Here is a 25236-nt window from a genome sequence, read left to right on the forward strand (position 1 = left end):
GCTACCAAACCACAGCCAATGAAAATTTGAGGGAGGAGTCGTCAGAAAAAAGCTGAACACTATTGGCTGCTTGTGTGCTGATTACATCACTGACAGCTTTTCAAGCTTTGGAGAAAGCATTTAAAAACATCGTCAAATCAGCTGATTTACGAGCGGATTAATCACTCATCTGCAAGGTTTGAGTGGATAGATACACAGAGAGTTTTTAATTTTTGTAATTTTATAACTCTTTGAAAAAAACATATTTATAACACCCTGCCGTTTTCTAACTATCAGTGTATTTCTTTCTGACATTGTTATTTTTTTATTACAAAACAGTAAAGAACTGAGCATTTCTGCCTTAAAATACCATATTGGTCAAAATGACTACATGCATGTCTGATACTTTTCGCTGTGACTTTAAATATGTGTGCATTTTCTTGCCTGGCAACTTCCTGCTAACATAAACAAAACTTTCTGATGGCAAAAACATCAATTTACTTCAGATATCTTTCAAAACAGCATATTCTGTGCTTTGAAATAGCTCCTGTTTGAAAGTGAAAATGAAAGCCAAGACTTTTAAGTGTTTTAGTATCTTAACTACATATTTATAGGCTGTATTACCAAAAAAATATTATATTTTTAGGGTAATGGTGTCATTAAACATGATGCCAGACATTCAAAGCTTAATTTTAATATCTCAATGATAGCTTTGAATGTAAATATGTTGTGACAATATGGCGTTTCATATGAGAATGGTCAGAATGAGCAGTATGGTAATTCTAATAGTTACAGAATTCTAGTTCCACTGTTAATATAGCCTACTCTCATGTCTGTGCTAACGCAGAATGAAGCCAGTGCACCGATGCCCATTCTGACCAATCACAGATGTTTCTGCTGAGCTCCTGAACACACAGGCATTCAGCTCATGCTGATATGCTCTCTCATTGGCTGCAGCTCGTCACTACATCTGACCACACGTGGGGTTGAGTCGGCCGACTGCTCTGGAATATTTAGCATGCTAAATGTTGGATTTCCGTCTGCGAGGTGTCGGCGACGCGTCAGTGAGCCTCGTTGATGCGTTGCTCAGTAGTTCACACATAAAGAGCGTCGAGCACCCGCAGATTTCTTCCCGATCACAGCCCGATCTGTCGGCGAGCTCGTTAACTTCCAAATCGGGCTCAAATCAGGCTTAAAATCCTCTAGTGTAAACTAGGCATTAGTCTAAGTAACGTTTGGGCGTTTTCACCACCCTTCCACTGGAAGTCGTAACTGGTGGTTTAGTGTCCAGTAAAGGTGTTGCTGGGTCAACTGTGTGAGTATTTGAATGTTCAGTCCCAGACAGAGCTGGTTCTTTTTCTTCCTACAATTCTGCTTGGATTGTAGCATCTGGTTGCGATGGCATTGCTTGCAAATGCTTCCTGTTTCTACGCAGGACAGCTCCTTTTTAAGTTTGCACCAAGTACGATCTTGGTTCTGATGTTTTGTTTAGCACAACCGCTGGTGTTTTCCAGTGCTTTTCACTGTCCAGCTTAAGAAGAACCTTCTCACCAGGATGTAACTCGGGTAGTGTGCGAGCAGAGTGTCTCCGGTCATAATAGAACTTGTAAGACTCCTTTGCAGCTTTATCTTTCTTCTCCACTGCTTTAAGTGGATGTTAAAGTTGAGAAGCACTTTAACATCGAGACCAGCAGCCTGTAAGTACATTTAAGACTTGTTTCAGTTGTTGTGTATGGTTTGAGGACTTGTTTTCAGCTGTTTGTGTAAAGTTGTAGGACATTTAAACTTGCTTTCAGTTGTGTATCATACTAGAAGTGTTTAGCCACTGTTTCCTTGGTTACTATAAGAGCTTGTGTAGCGAACGCGGACGGTTTCGCGTCGTCCGCCTCAGTTTCGGCCCTTGTTTTGACTCGGGAGGCGTGTCCAAACGCCAGTTAACCACTATATAGTGAGCACGCTAGCTTAGTCGGCAGGAGAAGCACTTTAACATCGAGACCAGCAGCCTGTAAGTACATTTAAGACTTGTTTCAGTTGTTGTGTATGGTTTGAGGACTTGTTTTCAGCTGTTTGTGTAAAGTTGTAGGACATTTAAACTTGCTTTCAGTTGTGTATCATACTAGAAGTGTTTAGCCACTGTTTCCTTGGTTACTATAAGAGCTTGTGTAGCGAACGCGGACGGTTTCGCGTCGTCCGCCTCAGTTTCGGCCCTTGTTTTGACTCGGGAGGCGTGTCCAAACGCCAGTTAACCACTATATAGTGAGCACGCTAGCTTAGTCGGCAGGAGAAGCACTTTAACATCGAGACCAGCAGCCTGTAAGTACATTTAAGACTTGTTTCAGTTGTTGTGTATGGTTTGAGGACTTGTTTTCAGCTGTTTGTGTAAAGTTGTAGGACATTTAAACTTGCTTTCAGTTGTGTATCATACTAGAAGTGTTTAGCCACTGTTTCCTTGGTTACTATAAGAGCTTGTGTAGCGAACGCGGACGGTTTCGCGTCGTCCGCCTCAGTTTCGGCCCTTGTTTTGACTCGGGAGGCGTGTCCAAACGCCAGTTAACCACTATATAGTGAGCACGCTAGCTTAGTCGGCAGGAGAAGCACTTTAACATCGAGACCAGCAGCCTGTAAGTACATTTAAGACTTGTTTCAGTTGTTGTGTATGGTTTGAGGACTTGTTTTCAGCTGTTTGTGTAAAGTTGTAGGACATTTAAACTTGCTTTCAGTTGTGTATCATACTAGAAGTGTTTAGCCACTGTTTCCTTGGTTACTATAAGAGCTTGTGTAGCGAACGCGGACGGTTTCGCGTCGTCCGCCTCAGTTTCGGCCCTTGTTTTGACTCGGGAGGCGTGTCCAGCTGAATTCAATCAGCTAGTGCTTTGGGGTTATATAAACAACTAGTTCACCGCGGCAGCGGTCGCGGCAGCCTCGTGTGAAGACCGCCTTGTGTAAAGACCGACGAGTGTAAAGACCATCGACTCTACCTGCGCGACTCCACCGAGCAAAGACACCGACAAAGCACTTGAGTACTTTACTTTCTTTTTTTTTTACTTTATCTTTTGTTGTCAGTGCACTTTTATTATGTGTTTTCTAATTCCTGTTGTTACTAACACTCGCAAAACACGGGAGGTACGCTGCAGGCGTAATCCTCACAACCTTCGTTCATACATGTATCTGCTATTTCACAACTCTCTCTCTCCGTGGGCCTCTGGAATTGTCAATCAGCTGTTAACAAGGCAGATTTTATTACCTCCATAGCTACATATTCTGACTATAATCTCATGGCTCTAACTGAGACCTGGTTGAGGCCGGAGGACACTGCTACACATGCTACTCTTTCTGCTAATTTCTCTTTTTTCCCACACTCCTCGTCACACAGGAAGAGGGGGTGGGACTGGACTACTAATTTCCAAAGAATGGAAATTTACTCTGATAACGTCCCTGCCTACAATCAGCTCCTTTGAATTCCATGCAGTCACCATTATCCACCCCTTCTACATAAATGTGGTTGTCATCTACCGCCCACCAGGTAAATTAGGTCACTTCTTAGATGAACTGGATGTTCTTCTCTCATCTTTTTCTAATATTGACACTCCCTTGTTGGTGCTAGGTGACTTCAACATTTACGTTGACAAACCGCAAGCTGCAGACTTTCAGACTCTGCTTGCCTCTTTTGACCTAAAAAGAGCACCTACCTCTGCTACCCAAAAATCAGGTAATCAGCTAGACCTTATTTACACACGACACTGCTTCGCTGATCAAACAATAGTAACTCCACTGCAAATATCGGATCATTTCCTTCTGTCTCTCAACATCCACATTACTCCTGAGCCACCACACACTCCAACATTTGTTACCTTTCGCAGAAACCTACGATCTCTCTCACCCAATAGACTATCCACCATTGTTTCAGACTCTCTTCCTCCATCTTGCAAACTCTCTGCACTTGATTCGAACAGTGCCTCTGATACACTCTGCTCCACACTAGCATCATGTCTAGACCGATTATGTCCTCCTGAATCCAGGCCAGCCCGTGCCAGTCCTCCTGCACCCTGGCTCTCGGATGCTCTCCGTGAGCATCGCTCAAAACTTCGAGCTGCAGAAAGAATTTGGCGGAAAACTAAAAATCCTGCACAGCTCTTAACATACCAAACTCTTCTGTCCTCTTTCTCAGCTGAGGTTGCTTTGGCAAAGCAGACATATTACCGTCTGAAAATCAACAATGCCACTAATCCTCGCCTACTTTTTAAAACATTTTCCTCCCTCCTCTATCCTCCTCCTCCACTTGCATCCTCCACACTTACTACTGATGACTTTGCTACATTCTTTTGCACCAAAACTGCAAAAATCAGCGCTCAATTTGCGGCACCTACAACAAACACGCAAGGTACACCAGCAACACCACACACACTCGCCTCTTTTTCTCAGCTCTCTGAGTCTGAGGTGTCCAAACTCGTGCTATCTAGCCATGCAACCACCTGTCCACTCGATCCCATTCCCTCTCATCTCTTGCAAGCCATCTCTCCTGCAGTCATACCAACACTGACTCACATAATTAACACATCTCTTGACTCTGGTTTATTCCCCACTTCATTTAAGCAGGCTAGAGTAACCCCACTGCTAAAGAAACCCAACCTGGACCATACGCTACTTGAAAACTACAGACCAGTATCCCTGCTTCCATTCATGGCCAAGATTCTGGAGAAAGTAGTGTTCAATCAAGTCCTGGACTTTCTTACTTAAAACAATCTCATGGACAACAAGCAATCCGGCTTTAAGAAAGGCCACTCAACTGAGACTGCCCTGCTCTCGGTCGTGGAGGATCTCAGACTGGCTAAAGCAGACTCTAAATCATCAGTCCTCATTTTGCTGGACTTGTCAGCTGCTTTTGACACTGTCAACCACCAGATCCTGCTATCTACGCTTGAGTCACTGGGCATTGCGGGCACTGTTATACAATGGTTCAGATCCTACCTCACTGACAGGTCATTCAGGGTGTCTTGGAGGGGAGAGGTGTCCAACCTACAGCATCTAAACACTGGGGTACCTCAAGGCTCTGTTCTTGGGCCACTTCTCTTCTCCATCTACACATCATCTCTAGGACCAGTCATCCAGAGACATGGATTCTCCTACCACTGCTATGCTGATGACACCCAGCTATACCTCTCTTTTCATCCTGATGATCCCTCGGTTCCAGCTTGCATCTCAGCCTGCCTGTTGGATATTTCACACTGGATGAAAGATCATCATCTTCAGCTGAACCTCGCAAAAACGGAAATGCTTGTAGTTTCTGCCAACTCGACCCTACACAATAACTTTTCAATCCAGATGGATGGGGCAACCATTACTGCATCCAAAATGGTGAAAAGCCTTGGAGTAACGATTGATGATCAACTAAACTTCTCTGACCACATTTCTAGAACTGCTCGATCGTGCAGATTCGCACTCTATAACATCAGAAAGATCCGACCCTTCTTATCTGAACATGCAGCTCAACTCCTTGTTCAAGCTCTTGTTCTCTCCAAACTGGATTACTGCAACTCTCTACTAGCTGGGCTTCCAGCTAGCTCTATCAAGCCTCTTCAACTGCTCCAGAATGCAGCAGCACGAGTGGTCTTCAATGAACCTAAACGAGCACATGTCACTCCGCTGCTAGTCCGTTTGCACTGGCTGCCAGTTGCTGCTCGCATCAAATTCAAAGCTCTGATGTTTGCCTACAAAGTGACTTCTGGCCTTGCTCCTTCTTATCTGCTCTCGCTTCTGCAGATCTATGTGCCCTCCAGAAACTTGCGTTCTGTGAATGAACGTCGCCTCGTGGTTCCATCCCAAAGAGGGAAGAAATCACTTTCGCGAACGCTCATGCTCAATCTGCCCAGTTGGTGGAATGAACTCCCTAATTGCATCAGAACAGCAGAGTCACTCGCTACTTTTAAGAAACTACTAAAAACCCAACTATTTAGTCTCCACTACACTTCCTAATCTGCAATTGCCTCTCTGAATATCACACTAACTGTACAAAAAAAAAAAAAAAACTAATACTACTAATACTTCCCTTCTTAGACTTTACAGACCTGAAACTTGCCTATAGCACTTATTCATTGTTGCTCTTGGTTGTGTAAATTGCTTCCTTGTCCTCATTTGTAAGTCGCTTTGGATAAAAGCGTCTGCTAAATGACTAAATGTAATGTAAATGTAAATGTAAGATCATTGGGTTGAGGTTGATATTTTTCCTCAAGCATTGGCAGTTTGGTTCTAATCTGCCATCCAGTCATTAATTGTGCAGGGCTAAGTTCAGTTGCAACGACCGGAGTCGCACGGTAACACATCAATGCCAGGTGAGGATCAGGTTGGCAGAGAATCCGTTTTGCAGTTTGAACTGCTCTCTTTGCAGCCCCATTGGCTTGGGGAAAACGAGGACTTGAAGTTGTATGATGGAAATCATAGTCTGTACAAAACTGTCTAAATTCAGCTGAGGCAAACTGTGGGCCATTGTCAGATACAAGCTTCCTGGGAATACCCCATCTCACAAACATGCACTTCAGTCTGCTGATAACATTGAAGCTGGATGGTGTTTGCAGGTGAGCTATTTCAATGTCACGTGAGTGGTAGTCTACAACTACTAAGTAAGTTTTCCCATTCAACTCACATAAATCTGCAGCAATCTTACACCAGGGACCAGTAGGCAGGGGTGTAGTGATCAGGTTTTTTTTTCTTTGTGTGGGTTTATGAGCCCTACAAAATGTGCACCCTGAAACAATCCTGTTGATGTCATTGCCAAGTCCTGGCAAACCAAACTGACATCTTTGCCCTCTGGCGACACTTTGCGAGCCCCTGATGTCCTTCATGAATTTGGCTTAACACTTCCTCCCTCATCGACACAGGAACGACAATTCTGTCCTCATACAAGACTAACCCATTGACAAAAGACAATGAAGCCCTGGCTGTATGATAATGACTCAAGGGGAAGGGTATGTGCTTTGGCCAACCCATGCTGAGAAAACCTATCACTGCCTGGAGATCTGCATCTAACTCTGTAGCCTTCCTAATGGAATCGAGCGTGGATTGTGACACCTCTTTAGATGCAACATATGCCTTCACCTCATCTTCCATCTCTGAGGGGAAGTGCCCACTCAAAGGTTTCCGAGAAAGCGTGTCCGCCACCACCAAACATTTACCTGGAACATGGACTGCCTTTGCATTGAAGCGCGTTAGTCGCATTAGCAAACGCTGACATCTTAACGGAGCACGATCAATATCATACGAATTTTTTAGTGGAACTAGCGGTTTATGATCTGTCTGCAGGCAAAATTGTTCCAATCCTTGAAGGTAACGAGCAAAACGCTCGCAGGCCCACACTCCCGCCAAGCACTCCTTTTCAATTTGTGAGTACCTGCGCTCTGCTTCAGTCAAAGTTATCGAGCAGAATGCGACTGCTCGTGTCACAGTACCATGAACTTGAAGCAGAGCAGCTCCCAACCCAAAACTGCTCGCATCAGCACTAACCATTGTGGGTTTTTCAGGGTCATAATATGCCAGAGTCGGAGCTGTGGCCAACATGGATTTTACCTTACTCAGAGCCTGCTCCTGGACCTCGGACCAAATCCAGACTGCATCTTTCTTCAGCAGAGCTGTAACTGGTTGCAGCACTGTTGAAAGCCCTGGCACAAATTTGCCTAAATAATTGATCATTCCTTAAATTTGCCTTAGCTCAGTCACATTAGTGGGACTAGGCATCTCAGTAATCGCTGTTACCATGGTTGCGTCCGGCTTGATACCGTTCTGACTGATGGTGTGCCCAAAATACCGTAGCTCAGGTTTGTTGAAGTGACATTTATCATGATTTAATTTCAGACCTGACTCTCTGATAGTTTTCAAAACAGCCCCAAGATTCTCGTCCTGCTCATTTTGATCTTTACCCCAGACTAGTATGTCATCCATGACAACTACCATGCCTTTGTGCCCAATTAGGAGTTTGCTCATTTCCTTTTGGAAAATCTCAGAGGCCGAAGTGACCCCAAACGGCAATCTTTTAAAACAAAACCGCCTGATTGAGCCATTTCAGGTCTACACAAATATTAACTGAACCATTCTTTTTCACTACAAGCACCATTGGGGCACACCATTCGGTCGGTTCAGTGACTTCGGAAATGATCCCCAAGGACTGCATACATTCGAGCTCTTTTTCCACTTTAGGCAATAGAGGAAAGGGAATTCTTCGAGGGGTGGACAGACTATAGGGAGTAACATCTGACTTTAGCTCAATTTTTACTGGTTCACAATTAAGCAACCCAATGTCTCCATAGACATCACTGTGGTCTGTAATTTCATCCACTCTCTGTACTAGATCCATCGTACAGGCAGTGCTACGACTAAGAAAATTGTTGGCAAATGGCCCATCAATTACAAAAACCCAAAATTCAAATTTTTTCCTTTTCTTTTAGTGTTTGCTAGAAATTTCCCCATGCAATTCACTTTTCCCCCTGGGCTTCTCACATTTATACTTGTTTTAACCAGCGGGGGGCACTCTTGTAAGCTTTCAAACACTGAGCTCGACATGATGCTGATGTCGGCTCAGGTATCAATTTTAAATTGGACCAACCTGCCTTGAATAGGCAGAGTAGCACACACCTGTCTTCTGCAGCTGACTCATTCATTACAGAGCCCAGGAAAAATGAATCGCCAGTTTCACTATCACACACTACAAGCTCTTTGACATTTTTAGTTTTACATGCAATTGCAAAATGTCCCAGCTTATTGCATCTTCTACACCTCTTGTTTCGTGCAGGGCAATTATTCTCATTGTGTGTGTGATTACAGCGTGTGCAGTCCACAATCGGTTTTCTCTCTCCACCTTTTTCCTTTTTCGGTGGCCCCAAAAAACGCTTTGAACTTTTGTAATGTCCGTGCTGTACGGCGCTCACATCAGCGGCTGCTCCACCAATCGCATTTTGCGTCTTAATAAGCTCCGACTGCTGGGCGATCTGGACCGCTTTATCCAACGTTAGTTCGGGTTCCATTTGTAACTTCTGAGAATTGTCACGATCTGCAATCCCTATGACAACTCTGTCTCGTATTTGTTCAACTTTGCTCGCGCCAAACTCACAGTATTCAGCCAGTTCATAAAGACACCTGACAAAAGCTTCAACAGTCTCTCCCGATCTCTGTGTGCGCTGATGAAAACAGGCTCTCTCATGAATAACTTTCCTCCTGTGCACAAAATGTTCATTAAATTTGCCGACTACAGTCTCGTAATTATTTGCGTCTGAAGCTTCGGCAAACGTGAACGATCCGAATATCGTTTCGGCATCCCTGCCCATTGCATACAACAGAGAGTTAACTTGTACTTCACTGTCTTCCTTGTTCAGTTTCGTCGCGATGCGGAACCGGGAGAACTGCTGGATCCACGCGGGCCAGGTTGCAGGCTGCGCGAAATCAAAGGCTTCTGGTGGGTTGAACTTTGACATTGTCAGTTCCTAAACTGGGCGAGCTTGCTCGTGGGTATAACGTACGATTCTGACACCATGTCATGAGAGTAAATTCTTCATTCGTTTCACAGATTACTTTTTATTAAACAGATTGCATGAACAACGCACTTCCTCTCAACTTTGTCATTAACTTTCCGGGTTAACCCCTTTGACCCCCACGGGGTGGGGTTGCACCAAACAGGTACAATATGATTGGTTAACATAATAAACTGGTTTCCCACATTCTACACCCACTAAAGATTTTCTTTTTATACATCTTAACCTATTTTGAATATATGTAAAAACTAAACTTAATTTGTGCAACGGGTATTCATGCAACAATCTAGTAAAGTCAACTAACTTGGGTTTACAGGAGCAATAGTAAGGTCTTCTTTTCACTTTATTATTGATCAATTTATGGTTTTATTTGAAATGATTATAAATGTATTTTTTTTTTAAATATAACTATTTGTGGAGTATAAACTAATTTTGTTGCTTATGCTACAGTGTATTGTGAATAATAATGGTTCTGGTGTTGATTTTGGAACTCAGTAAGGGGATTTGAGTTATAAATAATTAAGGAAGTGATACCGTTTACCGTAATCATGGACTAAGAAAGAAAATGAAACCATGTTTGTAATGATAAACATGATTAATACGTGTGATGCCCTTTTCTGCCAATTTATGGAAATTAAGTGTTTTTGTTGTTGTTGTTGTTGCTTGTTAAGTCCTGATTGTTTCACCATGGGGTGAGGTTGGATGGAGGCTCATTGGAGTTTTTGATTTAGTACTATTTTTGGTCAAAAATTTACACTACAGTTCAAAAGTTTGGGGTCAAATTATTCTGTTAGTCAAGGTGGCATTTATTAAATGTAAAGCAATTGTCCAATATTTATTAAAACTTTAAATAACTGCTTACTTATTGTATGTAGTTTCAAATGAAATTTTTACTCCAGTGATTATTGCTTTCATTACTGTTAGCATTATTAATAAGAGTAATTATTAATTTTAGAGTGATTTCTGAAGGATCTTGTCACTCTGAAGACTGGAGTAATGAAGCTGAAAATTCTGCATTTCAATCACTGGAATAAATTAAATGATGAAATACCTTTGAACACTTATTTTATAGTGCAAAAGCATTTCACAATTTGCGCAGTATTTTGATTAAATAAATGCAGCTTAAGTGAGCAGGACAGTTTATTTTTAAATATTTAAAAATCTTAATGACCCCAAACTTTTGACTGGTAGTGTATATTGTAAAATGCAGATTTTTTAGCAGTCATTACTGCAGTCTTCTATATCAACTGATTCAGCAAGTCTTTAGTTTAAGTAAAAATGTACTTTACTTCCACACATACTAACAACCCAGGCTCATTCCGAAAATGTAGCCCCGCTGACGTTTCTGGAGACATCAATTTACATGGCCGGAGGTACGTGTGGCCACATTTAGTTTTTTTTTGAGTGAATGATGCGGGGTGGTGTGACGCCGCTCCTCTTCTTTGTGCTCGCTGGCTGCGACGGCTCACCTCCGTGTAGGGGACTTTCCCACCACAACCAGTTTGTCCGCTTAGCTCGCATTGTTATGTCGGCGGAGTGGAGGCCCGGAGGAGGAGGAGCCGGCCGCGGCGACGACGACCGGGTTTGAGTCCAGGGAAGAGCAGTTCCAGAAATCAGGCAAGATGAAAAACAGAATCCAAAAAATAAAAGCGGGTTCGCGACGGGGCGAGAATGCAGCGAAACCCGAAAATGCGGTCAAAATTAGACGAGGGCTTTTGCTTTTTTTCTTTTGTAAATCATCGCTTGGGACAGACGGTCGCTCGACAGCAGCCTCCGGCGGCGTTTTGCTCGAGAACAGCGCGGGCACGAACGGCGCGCGCTCCCAAGAGCCGTTAGAGATGCGAAAAAGTGCGCAAAGCGGCCACTTGCGGATTGGCGAAAATAAAAACTGCACAAATACGTACCTCCCAGGACGTATTTTGCAGCCTACAGGAACGTCTGCGGGGCTATGTTTCCACAATGAGCCTAGGCTGTATACCAAGGTGTAGCCAAAAAATTATAATATATTTGTAATTAAAACTGTAGCCATAGTTTCCATCAAAACATTCCTTCAGAGTGCACTGTTGTAATGACAACATGACTAAGCAATTTGACTGTCTTATCTATACACAGTGACAGAAGGACTTGTAATTCTGCAGTTCTGTCATGCTCATAGACACAGAGATTTATTTTTAAGGGGATGAACTAATACTTTTGAGCAAGAGACTGGCTTTGTCAGGTAATCTATTGTGTTTTGTAAAATACATTCTGATCTGAGAAATGTACCAAAGCGAGAAAAACTGTAAATGGTTGCTCATAAGTCATGGATCTTAGACAACTTGACAGTTATAATTAGTTGTAAATTTGAGCCATTTAAAAAAAATCCTTCTGTTAATTGCTAGTAACCACTAACCAATAAAGATGAATGACGGATGATTTTACTCCGGTGGTTTGCCGATTATAGCGTGCTACTGTAACGAAGGTCAGCTACAGTACCTAAATTTCCCTTGACATTCCAGTAAAGCCACTGTAAGAATACCCAAAAGCAGGAAATTTGACGACTGAATACATCCTATTATATTGTATATAGACAATTATTTTAAGACATATTAGTTCCCCTTCGGATGAGGAACTCCAATGCTATGTGGAAAAAACTTCCACTATGGGGTTTTCATCAGAAACCAATCATCTGAAAGAGTATAAAATCGGGCCAATGAAATGCCAAATGAATTGGCAACGTCAGCATGCACAGCTGGCATCAATGACAATCAGCCAAGTATATAAGACGCGGCTAGTGCAATGCTTGACATCCTTTTCATTTTCAGAGCCTTTCACGAGCTTCTGAGAGAGTCTTTGAGGGTTCTCCAATCTATGTCTACAGAGAGAAATCGAGAAGCAGCTTCTCCTGGTCCAGAGCGTGTATGCGCAGTGGCAGACGGTCGTGCTGGGTTTTTCTACCTTGCCTGACGTTCTTTGGGTCCGGTCCTCCAAGAGCGCTTTGTATATAGGAAAAAAACTTTCCTAATAAAGCAACACAATTTTGCAGCGTGTCTTTTTCAAGACGTCGCTTTGACCGTACGTTTTGGAATGCGTTGGTTTCCTATCCCAGTGCATGTGCAGTGCATGCAGTCTTTTTGATGTCATGTCTGTTGCGCAGTTAAGATCGCGGCTCGCTCTTGCAAAAGAACGCTCCATCCAAACTTCAGGTGAAAAGATGCGCACCGTCTTCGGATGGTCACTTTCTCACTTGATGACATCGAGGATCAGATGTTCATCACTGCATCAGAGAATGGGCTGTTATTGTCTGATGAGGATGCGAACCCGCCCGCTCCCTCCCTCTGCGGTGGAGAGCACGACGCTGGCATCTAAAAAGCAGACATGATGGCCGTGCTTTCTCCGGCTGCTTCGGCCGCGGGCCTGGTGATGGTTTATCCCCCAGCCCCGGAACCAGACAGACTAGATGGGTGTTATGTGGAGGATTCAAAGCCTTCTGTCCCCTTCTTCCCGGAAGTGTACAGTAAGCTCACGTAGTTTTGAGGGGAACTTTTTTCTGCCTGATCTGCATGCGCTTCCATCCTCATCATACTTGGAGGGTGGGCTGTCATTGTCTGATTCGAGCCCACTCCTCCCTCCGGGTTGATGAGCGAATCTAGAATCACACTTTGTGGCCGTGCTTCCCCAGGATGCTTCGGCCATGGCTCTGGAGATGGTTTATCCCCCAGCCCAGCAGCCGGGCCGACTAGAGGGGTGTGAAAACCCTTCTTCCTGGATGCGCACAGTAGGCTTACACGCAGTGTGCTGCGTAAGCCTCCACCCTCCACCCTCACCTTGCATGCTATGGCCACCTAGCAGCTGCGCGAGGATGGTTCTGACCCAGGACTGGGCATGAGCTCCGCACCCTGGGAAGGACGATGGCCACATTAGTGGCCAGGAACGCCACCCCAGGCTAAATCCGGTGATGTGCTTAATGTTGACAAAGTTCGCTTTCTTAACTCCCCCTTATCCCAGGCTGGCCTGTTCGGCGACACTGTCTGTGAACTCGCCCAGGAGTTTACGCCGGTAATTGAGCAGTTTGAGGCGATGGGTTATAATCTATCGGTGGCATCGTAAGACCCCTCCCTCCCACCGAGCCATCCACATTCACTGCTTTTTGCCGAGAGCGCTTGCCTGTAGCTTTTTGCTGCCCCGCCTGTGTCTCCGGCCAAGCGGCTGCGCCGAGCATCTTGCAGGCTACTAGCGCCCCCCTGCCCTAGGGTGCCGCTAAGTTCGGTAAACAGACCGCGAAGCATCCCTGAGACAGGCCATCCGGAGAGCAGGGAATTTACTCTTTCCCCGCTGGAGGGTGGGGCTCTATAGTTTAACTGCGTAAATAAATAAATAAAAAATTGCCATCAAATCTTCAAAGAAACAGCTTTTTCCCTTTCCACGGATGTGACAGCCTGAACACTGCCAGTTTGGGACGCTATACTTTCCAGATCACTGGATCTGTGCATTTCACCAATGGCTCACAGAGCGCGAGAGAACGGTCTCCTTTCTCTCCCACCAACAGCCCCTCCGCCGAAGTTTGTGAGCGAGACGAGAGCGAGCCTCGCCTCTCGCTCTTCCGCGGGACCCCAGTGATCCCTGGGTGAGCCCACCAACTCCACGCTGCCTCACCGCTGGCATGTCAGTGATCGTGCGGGCAGGTTCACTTGCGAAGGCTTTGCCTGCCTGGTTAGCGCAGGCCAGCCCATCACAATGGCTCATCCGTACGATCAGACTCGGCTATGCAATACAGTTCATGAAACGGCTTCCCAAGTTCACAGGCGTGTATTTCACCAGGCTCAGTCCTGCGTCCACCCCTGTCTTGCGAGAGAAGATTGCTGTCCTCCTGACGAAGGATGCAATCGAGCCACCCCCTCTAGCCAAGATGGAGAGAGGGTTTTACAGCCCGTACTTCATCATACCAAAAAAGAGCGGTGGGTTATGGCCAATCCTAGATCTGCGCGTTTTGAATCGTTGCTGTCACAGGCTGCGCTTTGAAATGCTTACGGAGAAGCACATCAACCGGTGCGTTCATCCTCGGGATTGGTTTGCAGCAATAGATCTGAAAGACTCGTATTGCATGTCTCAATACTTCCCCCCCACTGGTAGATTCTGCGGTCTACGTTTGAGGTAGAGATCTGCGCGGGACTAAATTTTGAATCCCGCCCGCACCCGCCAGGTTTTAGCCCGAACCCGACCTCTCCCGCTTATATTAAGAATTTGTTGTCTCGCTGCCCGACCCGCCCCGTTTTCTGCCCACCGCGCCCAATCCCGCTAAAGAGCGGGGGAGAACAAAACCGAAAATCTCCCAGCTATACAATCCAGACAGCCAAGCTGTCTGTATAAACACACACACACACACACACACACACACAGCACCAAGCACACACACACAGACAAATCTCTCTCTCTCTCTCTCATACGCGCGCGTGCGCACTAACACACACACAAGCACCAAGCAGACACATAGGCGTTTGCTGTTATATCAACTCAAAGGCTTGTAATACCATGTATCAAGTACCAATGTAATACCAAAAGGTTTTATATAAAGGTATATAAATACTGAGTGGCGCCAGCTCCGGGCCGCAGCGCACATTACTCTCGGGCCGATTCCGGCGCGGATGTGGCAGCGTCGGCTCGCTTACGGCCGCCGCATCTGGCCCGATTGATTCGGACCGGAATCGGGCAGTGAGTCCACAAGCATCCGGAGTCCGGCAGCCGGAGCCGGGCTGAGTGGTAAGTCTCTGGCAGGCGAGAATCTAGCCGGAACTGGCCCTAGTGTATTTTGCTATCTGGGAAAGCTCTCTCTCTCTCTCTCTCTCTCTCTCTCATTCGCATAGCAATATCCGCGTTATTGCTAGACAGCCGGCTCCCGTCCCAAATTAAACCCGTCACCGACCGCTCCCGCGATTTATTCGGAAATTTATTCCCGTGCCGCAGAAATCTGGTCAGGTCCTGCGGCGCCTGCGGGACAGCCGCGGGAATGCAGACCTCTAGTTTGAGGATCGAGAATGACAGTCCAAGGTTCTCCCCTCCAGGGTTTCTCTGTCTCCGCAGATTTTTACCAAGCTCGCGCAGCATGCCCACGCGCCCCTTCGCCCGCGGGCATCCGCATACTCAATTCTCTCGACATCTGGCTGATTTTAGCTCACTCTCGGGGGCAGTTGACTATGCACAGAGACAAGGTGCTCTGGCACCTCCACCTGTTGGGTTTTCAGGTCAACCTAGGAAGGAGCTGGCTTGCTCCCGTGCAGAGCCCCTCCTTTCTAGTGTTGGAGCCGGACTTGATCACTATGAAGGCCTGCCTCTCACGAGAGTGCGCCGAGCTAGTGCTGAACTGTTTGAGGGAGTTTGACAGAAAAAAGGTGGTCCACCTGAAATCATTTCAGAGGCTCCTGGGGCATATGCCATCCGCAGCCGCAGCCACGCCGCTCGGATTGCTCCATATGAGACCACTATGGCATTGGCTTCACGATCGGGTCCCCAGATGCGCATGGCATGCGGGCACACACTGAGTGACTGTGTCGTCGCGCCCTCACCCCCTTGCCCTCTTTCCTGGGTCAGGCGTCCAGGCATGTTGTCGTTTTGACAAATGCTTCCAGTATGGGTTGGGGGGCCGTGTGTTGCGGGCATGCTGCTGCGGAACAGTGGAAGGGAACCCAGCTGCATTGGCATATCAACTGCCTAGAGCTGTTGGCAGTGTTTCTCACTCGGCGCTGCTTTTTAACCTGTGCTGAGGGGGCGGTCATCATGGCGACGATAGCGTATATCAACCGTATGGGGGGTATGCGCTCTCACCACATGTGTCAGCTTGCTCGCCGTCTGCACCTCCGGTGTCATACGCTACTGAAGTTGATGCGTGCTGTTCACATTCTGGGCGAGCGAAGGCTGTCGCCCTCCACACTGATGGTTTATGTGGCTGCTTTTCCGCTCATCATGATGCGGTAGATGGCGGCACCATGGGGAGGCATAACCTCATCATTCGGTTCCTCAGAGGTGTGAGAGGTATGGTTCTACCCTGCCCCCCTCTGAAGCCCTCTTGAGACCTCGCGGTAGTGCTAACAAGCCTACGTGGGAAGCCCTTCGAGCCACTCAATTCAGTATCCTTGAGTTTTTTTCCTTGAAGACAGCTCTGCTGGTCGTGTTGGCATCAATTAAGAGGGTCGGGGACCTGGAGGCATTTTCGGTCAGTGACTCGTGTCTAGAATTCGGGCCGGCCTACTCTCACGTTGTCCTGAGACCCTGGCCCGGCTATGTGCCCAAGGTTCCCACCACGCAGTTTAAGGATCAGGTAGTAAGCCTGCAAGCGCTGCCCACGGAGGAGGCAGACCCAGCCCTTTCATTATCGTGTCCTGTTTGTACTTTGCGAACCTATGTGGACTGCACTCAGAGCCCTAAATCCTCTGACCAGCTCTTTATCTGTTACGGTGATCGGCAGAAGAGAAGTGCTGTATCTAAACAGAGGTTGGCCCACTGGATAGTGGATGCCATATCCCTTGCTTATCAGAGCCAGGGTGAGCCATGTCCCCCGGGGGTGAGACCGCAATCCACACGGAGCGTTGCATCCTCTTAGGCGTTAGCACGCGGCACCTCTCTGACAGACATTTGCAGAGCTGCGGGCTGGGCAACACCTAATACATTTGCAAGATTTTACAATCTGTGAGTGGAGCCAGTTTCCTCAAGGGTATTAGGTAACCCTTGGTGATTTAGGAAAAATTTGCTTAGGGTGTTGAAACACGGTTGCTGCGCCATTCTCCCTAACACGGAGATGCGTGCACTTTTTCAGCTTTGTCAGTTCAGTTCCCTGTTTAGCGAACCCTGCTGAGTTCCTCCGAGGCCCACAGCATCCGACTTAGAGGAGGAGTCAGACGTTGGCCTGTTACGTTGCTAGCATGCCCGCTGGTCAGTCTGCATTCTGGGTATAGGTGCCTGCTATGTGTGATCCCCTGCGGGCGATCCCATAAGCTTACTCAACCACAGTTTAGTCCCCCCTTTTTTCAAGGCGGGCTCGTGTCTTCCCTCTCCGCTAACCATTCTCTTTTATGTACTCCCCCCTTTTTTCGGGGCTAGTCCACAGGCTGTCACCAGTCTCTTCTCCTTGGATAACAGTTGAACTCCGCAGCGTCCTCTCTATCGGGACTGAATGCTTTTCCAGGCCCGGCCCCAAGCAGTTTGGCACCCTAAGCAAGATTTCAGGTGGCGCCCCGTCGCATCGCAGTACATTCATATACTCATAAGAAACTAAATAGCTTTGTCTTGGACATTCTTTTATTTAAATAAAGCAATTGCACATTCAAAATACTTCGAAAGAAGGATTTGCACCGATGGGACTGAGAAGCAGTGCATCTGAAGACAGAAGAGGAGTATGTGATACCAGTCTAATAATAAACACGTGATTTTAAGAATAAAATAAGATGAAATAATATAAATGAAAAACCTAAAGATACAAGCATGATGTAGACTACTGTATAATGCACTATGTACTTTTTCTGATACACAATTATATTAGTAATTCATATAAGTAACAATTAAAATTTCATTGTCATAACAGTGAAATGCTAATTAGCAGAATGCAAAAAATGAGTAAATTGCAGTATAATATACCATTTGGTAATGCTAAGCTATGCTCTAACAACAATGATGTGCACTTTAACACTGATGTAAAGTTTTTGATGAATGCACTTTATACACTTTGAACTGTAACACAACAAACAGCTAGGCTTATGACTATGGTTAAAATCAAGAGCATTTTGATAGACTACTACAAGCTGGGAAAACATCAGATAACCAATGCAATTAACGTTATAATGCCTAATGCTGCTGAAAAGATCTAATATTTACACATTTGCCTGAGAAAGGAATGATGGAGGTAGTTACATTACAGTTACTATTTTCCATAACATGCCATTCCATAACATAAGCTGACGTTAAAACTAACAGATAGAGCTAGCTATTTATTGATTAGCAAACCATGTTATGCCATACCTATCAACACTGGGATGTAAAAATATGGGACAACAATTCGCTTTAGAAAGGAGACATAGCAAACATTAGAAAATAGTGACAATAACATAAAATATTTTGCCTATTTAAATCAATGGCCTATACATAAAATGAATCAAGTTATAAAATCCCATTCACTTTTTACTGTATTTAAATTTTGATTAGCATTACTATAGTTATTTAGTGAAGAGCAACAATCTCTCATTTTGTTTTTTGATAACAGGTGTCACTGTAAGAATGCGCAGATCTATAGGCTAATGAAAGCACTCGATTAGTTTAGTAACTGTTTGTGCTCATTTAAGAAAAAAATTGTGTTTAAAATAAAACAAGCAGAACAAACATGTTTACATATTATTTTCTGTGTTCAAAAAATACAAAATAAAAGAAAAATTTGATGAAAAAAAAAACACACCTAAATCTCCAAAGTATGCCAAACTTTCGCTCCTCTTTTAATTGCATGTACAGAAGCGGATCTGGGAACAGTTTATCATGCAGAGCACGTCCATAAGTCAGTATGCATGCATACACTGATTTTAGGGGTTGCGTCGATCGATTCACATGGGGCGTCAGCGTCAACGATTCCCATTCACTTTGAATGGGTGACGTCAGGTGTTGCCGAACTGCATTGTGGATCCGTCATCGCCGCTTCAGAGACCTTGCTCACTGCAAAAGTTGGGACTAGCTCAACTTTTCAAGCGCAGACGGAAGCGTCAGCCAATCAGATCACTGTATGCAAATACACCAGCTAGACAATGGCCTATTGTTGACTGAATTTCATTGGCTGACACTTCTATGACAATTGTTTTAGCCCCAACTTCAGACACGCCTTCAGTCAAGCTTTGACGCTAAAGCCCCGTGTGAATGGGGTGTAACGGGAAAAAAGTGAATGCAGACATTTTTATCATCGTGCTTTCAAGCCAAAATAAAGCGAAAGCACAATTCTCTTAAACAGCTCTTGCAATTATATCACATTTGAGATTGGCTCTGTTTTGACGGTACTTTAACTAGAAAGTTTAAACATACGGGGCAAATACGGGAAAATACTTAAACGTGATGATAGCAAGGAAAACCGGAGAGTTGACAAGTATGTGTCAAGCTAATTAATGGCGTTATTGATCACGGATACAGTAAAATAATCATCTTTGTCGTAACATTACCTCTGTCTTTGTCGCTTTTTTCCTCCTCTTCTTTTCTTTTTTTGCCTCGCCTGCGCACTAGACAGTTTGGGACGTTTTGACATATTGAGCATCCCAACGTACTGTCGTATTAAAAACACTTTTTACTGGGCTATTTTCGACTCCCCGAAAAACATAGCTAAACCTGAACAGGTAAGTAAGGGCTAGGGGAGATGTTGGAAGACTGCATCTCGCGGCGTTGTAGGTGTGCTCGCTCTACTGCGTGGCACACCCTTCACCAGGAATGTGGTAAGGTGCTTTTGTTGTAGCGTTTTCCATTGATTTTCCCATAGCGGAAGTTTTTCCACATGGCATTGGAGTTCCCCATCCGAAGGGGAACGCTATGGTTATTAAAGTAACCCTCGTTTCCCAATGGGGGGAACGGAAATGCTATGTACCTTCGCCATGATGATTGTCCCTTAGCTGTTGAGCGTGAAAGTCTCCTTAGCTCAAAAGGATGTCGAGCATTGCACTAGCCGCGTCTTATATACTTGACTGATTGTCATTGATGCCAGCCGAGCATGGTGATGCCGCCAATTCATTTGGAATTTCATTGAACAGATTTTATACTCTTTCAGATGATTGGTTTCTGACAAAAACCCCATAGTGGAAGTTTTCATAGTGGAACGAGGGTTACTTTAGTAACGGTAACGTTTTCAGTACCAGCCATAAAAAAGTAACTTTCCCTATATAATCAAGTATAGTTTCAGTACTCTAGATTGCATGAGAAAAAAGGAACCATTAGACTGTGTAAAGAGATCTGAGTTTTGTGGCCTGTTGTCAGCTTCTGCATGTGATGGACAGTTTTCAGCAGTCAAACACTATAGACGTCAGTCTAAAGCATATTTAATTCTTGATGGGAATGGAAATGAATCTGTAAACATTATTTGTACAGTAAGCCATAATCAATGGCTTGTGTTGTTTAACAATATACCAGGTGATCAGCTAAGGAAAAATGTATAAAAGTTTTTTTTTTTCTTGCTGGTTTAGGACTTTTAATGTGTCACTGCAAAGACTGCCATCCAATTGTTGCTTTCTTGTTTCCATCTAACATGAATAAGGTCTATTTGACAACTTTAAAAAGTTATAAAACTTCTTAATCTATTAATATTTGAAAATAACTGTTAGAAATGAAGCTGCAATTCAAATATATAGAAAAGATTGAAAACTATTCATTGAAAAGGTGAATGTTCTTTAAGTAGCTGCACTTAAAAAAAAAAGCTGTAAAACTGAGAAACAGTAGTGTCCTATATGATACTCACAGTCATCCAAAAGGCTGCCAGAAGTAAGCCAAATCGTCTCTGTTGTTCAATTGAAAAAATCAAATGAGAAAAATCAAAGTGTTTAGGCTAACAGCATCATCAGATCAATGCTGCTGTTCGAACATCTAGAAGAAATATGAAGACAGAAAACTCCCCATCGTATAGAAAGTGCACCTCACTGCAGAACTGAATATAAGCAAAAGCCGCAAGAGCTTTCTTTACCATCAAACAGCATTTTTTAAATTGCCAAAATAGGAAACGTGATTGTGTGAAATGTCAAGAGGCATACCATTTTGCATACATTAGAATAGAAATGATTACATAGGATTTAAAAATATATATACAGTATTACTGTAGGTCACATAACTTCGCCAACTTGAAGAAATAATCAAGGCCAGATAGTGCTGTAGTTAAATATAATCTAAACTGACAATCAGGCCAAAGAGTATACATTACAAGTTAAAAAGCAGGCTGAGAATAAGTCAGGATCAACTGATTTGTTAGAACGAATCACATTTATTTACTGTTTACATTAAACATTCTAATACACTTTACTACTTTAGAGTTTTTACCAAAGAAATTAAATCACTAGAAAAGAAGTAGAATCAGTTGGGATTGAAAAATTAATTTTACTTTGGCTTAGTCCCTGAATGGGGTCACCACACCAGAATGAACCGCCATCTTTTCCATCATATGTTTTACGCAGTGGTTGCTCTTCTAGATGCAACCCAGTACTGGGAAACACCCATAGACTCTCATTCCCACACACACTCATCTGCAGATCTGCACTCTTAATACTATTGGTGCAATGAAAATGTTTTTGATGTGATGCCTATTGTTTCCCGAAGAATTTTAGTGAACAGTTTTTTTCAAAGAACCTTTTTTTTTTTTTACAGCATGAATCATTTTAATAATATATACAATACCGGTCAAATGTTTGGGGTCAGTAGGACTTTAAAATGTTTAAAAAAGCTTCTCCAAATCAACAAGGCTGCATTTATTTAATCAAAAATACAGTACAAATTATAAAATCTGTGAAAAGTTATTGCACTATAAAATAATATATCAAAAGTAGTTTATAATTAAATTTTATCATTTATTCAAGTGATTTTAGAGATTAAATTTTAGCTTCATTACTCCAGTCACATGACCCTTCAGAAATCACTCTAATAATAACTATTAAAATTATTATTAATGCTAGTAGTGGGGCAGCACGGTGGCACAGTGAGTAACACAATTGCCTCACAGCAAGAAGGTCGCTGGTTCAAGCCCCGGCTGAATTAGTTGGTGTTTCTGTGTGGAGTTTACATGTTTTCCCTGTGTTTGTGTTGGTTTCCTCCCCACAATCCGGAGACATGCGGTACAGGTGAATTGAATTATCTAAATTGGCCGAAGTGTATGTGATAGTAGGCAAGAGTGTGGGTGTTTCCCAGTGTTGGGTTGCAACTGGAAGGGCATCTGCTGCGTAAAACACGTGCTGGATGAGTTGGCGGTTCATTTGGCTATGGCGACTCCTGATTAATAATGGAACTAAGCTAAAAAGAAAATGAATAAATGAATCAATGATAATAGTTTTTTTTTTAATTATATTAAAAAAAACTGACACCAAACTTTTGTCCAGTAGTCTATGCAGTATATTATTTGGGGGAAAAGCGAAAAATTGATAAATGACAGTAAAAATAGGATACAGAAAAATTAACAAACGACAAACATAAAAACAGTAACAACAACAACAATAGGGAATTTACAGTATCAAAAGCAAAAAAAAAAGATATTTGTATAATCAGAATGTATAGAAAACATTTCCACAGCCAGAAGTGAAACATTTAAAAAGAGATTTTAATTGTTTACCATTGTTTAAAGTGTGCATTGTCACGCAAGTGACAGATTGCTAAATGAGTGAGTCAAAATAATTTTTTTCACTTATTTCACTTATTCACTCATTTAATTAGTTGGCAGTCATTACTCAGAAGCAGACAACAGTTAAACAACTCCTATGAATTTATTTTGATCTATTTCTGTTGCCAGAATATTAAAAAAATCCCTTTGAAATATATCTAAAATGTAGCTACACTCTCAGAAATTGAGGTACATGAGCTGTCACGGGGGTGCTACCTTTTCAAAAGGTTAGGTGGTCCTCTTAAATTTTTTAGGTACTAATATATACTTTTGAGGTACCAATATGGACCCTTTAAGTACAAATGTGTACCTTTTGAAAAGGTACTATCCCAGTGACATCTTGCATACCTTTATTTTAAAAAGTGAACTAAACATTAACTCCTTGTTTATTAAATGTGTTTTAAATTAAAGGTGCAATAAAATGAAAATGACCACATAATTTACTCTTCCTCGTGTGGTTTTAAACATTTATGAGTTTCTGTTGAACACAAAAGAAGATATTTTGAAGAATGCTGGTTGCTGGTGCCATATTTCAAAATTTATTCTTTTTGTATGAGGGGTGAGTAAATGATCTTCATTTTTTGGATTATTTAGCTTTTAATATATGTTTTTAGCAATCCTGATTCTACTCGTGAAAACAGTTATCTTGCTTTTTGATACAGCTTGATATATCATATACACAAAACAAGGTATCAAACAAGAACACAACCCACCACAACAGTGAAACTACACAAGATAACTTAGATGATAAAGGCAATTATTCCTATACTTTAATCATCTCTGCAACGAAAATATAATTACACAATTTGTGCATTTGCAAACCTTCTACAAACAATTTAAAATAAAATGATTTAAAAGCTAGAAAGTTACCACATATTTATTATTATTTGGTCTGTGTGAATAGTGTCTGTCTTGGTCTGACGATATTAATATACTGTATGTAATGCAGTCTATGGAGCACTAAAAAAATAACTGAAAGCTACATGCAGATGTGTATAAAAATTAGCTGGATGAAATGATTTTATTCTGGTTTTGTAGGCGTCACAATTTCCTTCAGGCGATGTGAGTCCTTCCTCCCTACAAAATAATTAAATGCAAAGCAACTTTACTGACCTCATACATTTAACCGTGATTGCATATTAATGGAGATCAATGTAAATCATCTTGCTCATAGTCAAAACTCACCAACTTTGCTTGCACAGACGATCTGAAGAAGAATCACAGTAGGAGCCGCAAACACTGCGATCTCAACAGTAATTAAAATCACTACAGTAAGCACGTGGAGAGATGAGAGAGAGAAAAACTGTTAATATGGGGAAACTGTAAGTAACCTTGTAATCAAGAGTATAAATAAATAAGATGAAATCAAGAGTATAAATCAATTAACAATTATGCAAAGTGTTTCATACCTCTGACTATTAATCCAATAGTATTATCTTCAGATATCGTGTTTGCTGAATCTGTGAATAATGTCTGTTAGCTCAATTCAAACTAAATGTAACATAAATATCAGCACATCATCACTTAAGATTCCAGCACTAAATCACATGAATTAATTAATACTGAATAATAATAATATACTGGAACATGTGTGAACCACTGATTCACTTAACATCTATTATAGTTTTATTATAGTATTGTTTTAAATGAATGTTTTATTGTCATTGCATGCAAGATACAAATAAATTGCAAAATCAAGGAATCAGGAGAAAAATGGTTGTTGCTTTTCATCAACAATAATTTTGCTGATGCTGAAGAAGATTTTTATTTTCTAAAGTTATATAAAGACCCATTTAATTGGGTGAATGGAGGGCCATATCAATTCACCACTATATATCTTAGGAAAAAGTTGGTGTGCTAAGGCAAAGGGGTCATAAAAGACCATAAGAGAGGACTTGGGGGCTGAGTCATGTGTAAATAGAGCCAGAAAAGCACGAAATATCTAAAGGATATGTTGAAACTGTCATCTATGTTGGAAATGACACACACTGTATGGGAGAGAAGGGTGCAGTGTAGATGTTTCAAAACATAAACACTAGTCGTGATTGCCAAATTTGAACTGTATGTAGTAAAACACTTTTGGATAAATTAGATTTGAACTTTATAAGTAATGTGTATTTATATAGCACATTTATTGTGTATGGCCATACACCCAAAGTGCTTCACAATCATGCGGGGGGTTTGTCTCTCCACACCACCACCAGTGTGCAGCATCCATTTTGATGATTCAACAGTAGCCACAGGAGGAAAGTGGAAGCCACAGGAAGCTTAGTGTCAATAAACACTTGTTGCACCGGAGATCTGTGCGCATTTTCTATTCTACTAGTAAGTTTCCCTTTTCAGGTGAATCCTAGAGAATTCCTCAGAGGCCCCCAGTTGTCTGGTATGCCCATCTGGTCC

At 42.9% G+C, this 25236-nt stretch overlaps 2 protein-coding genes across 2 annotated transcripts in view; both read right to left on the minus strand.

The window, feature by feature from the left end:
• The window catches only part of LOC101885445 (uncharacterized), a 31210-nt gene extending 10150 nt beyond the window's left edge, over positions 1-21060 (minus strand). The window contains exon 1 of the mRNA XM_073925501.1: positions 20938-21060. The gene's annotated coding sequence lies outside the window, so the exon portion shown is untranslated. The remainder of the gene's footprint in view (positions 1-20937) is intronic.
• tuft1a (tuftelin 1a) overlaps positions 1-25236 on the minus strand; it is a 198190-nt gene that overhangs the window by 34199 nt on the left and 138755 nt on the right. The window lies entirely within an intron of this gene.

Source organism: Danio rerio, chromosome 16, assembly GCF_049306965.1.
Source record: "Danio rerio strain Tuebingen ecotype United States chromosome 16, GRCz12tu, whole genome shotgun sequence".
Classification (NCBI taxonomy): domain Eukaryota; kingdom Metazoa; phylum Chordata; class Actinopteri; order Cypriniformes; family Danionidae; genus Danio; species Danio rerio.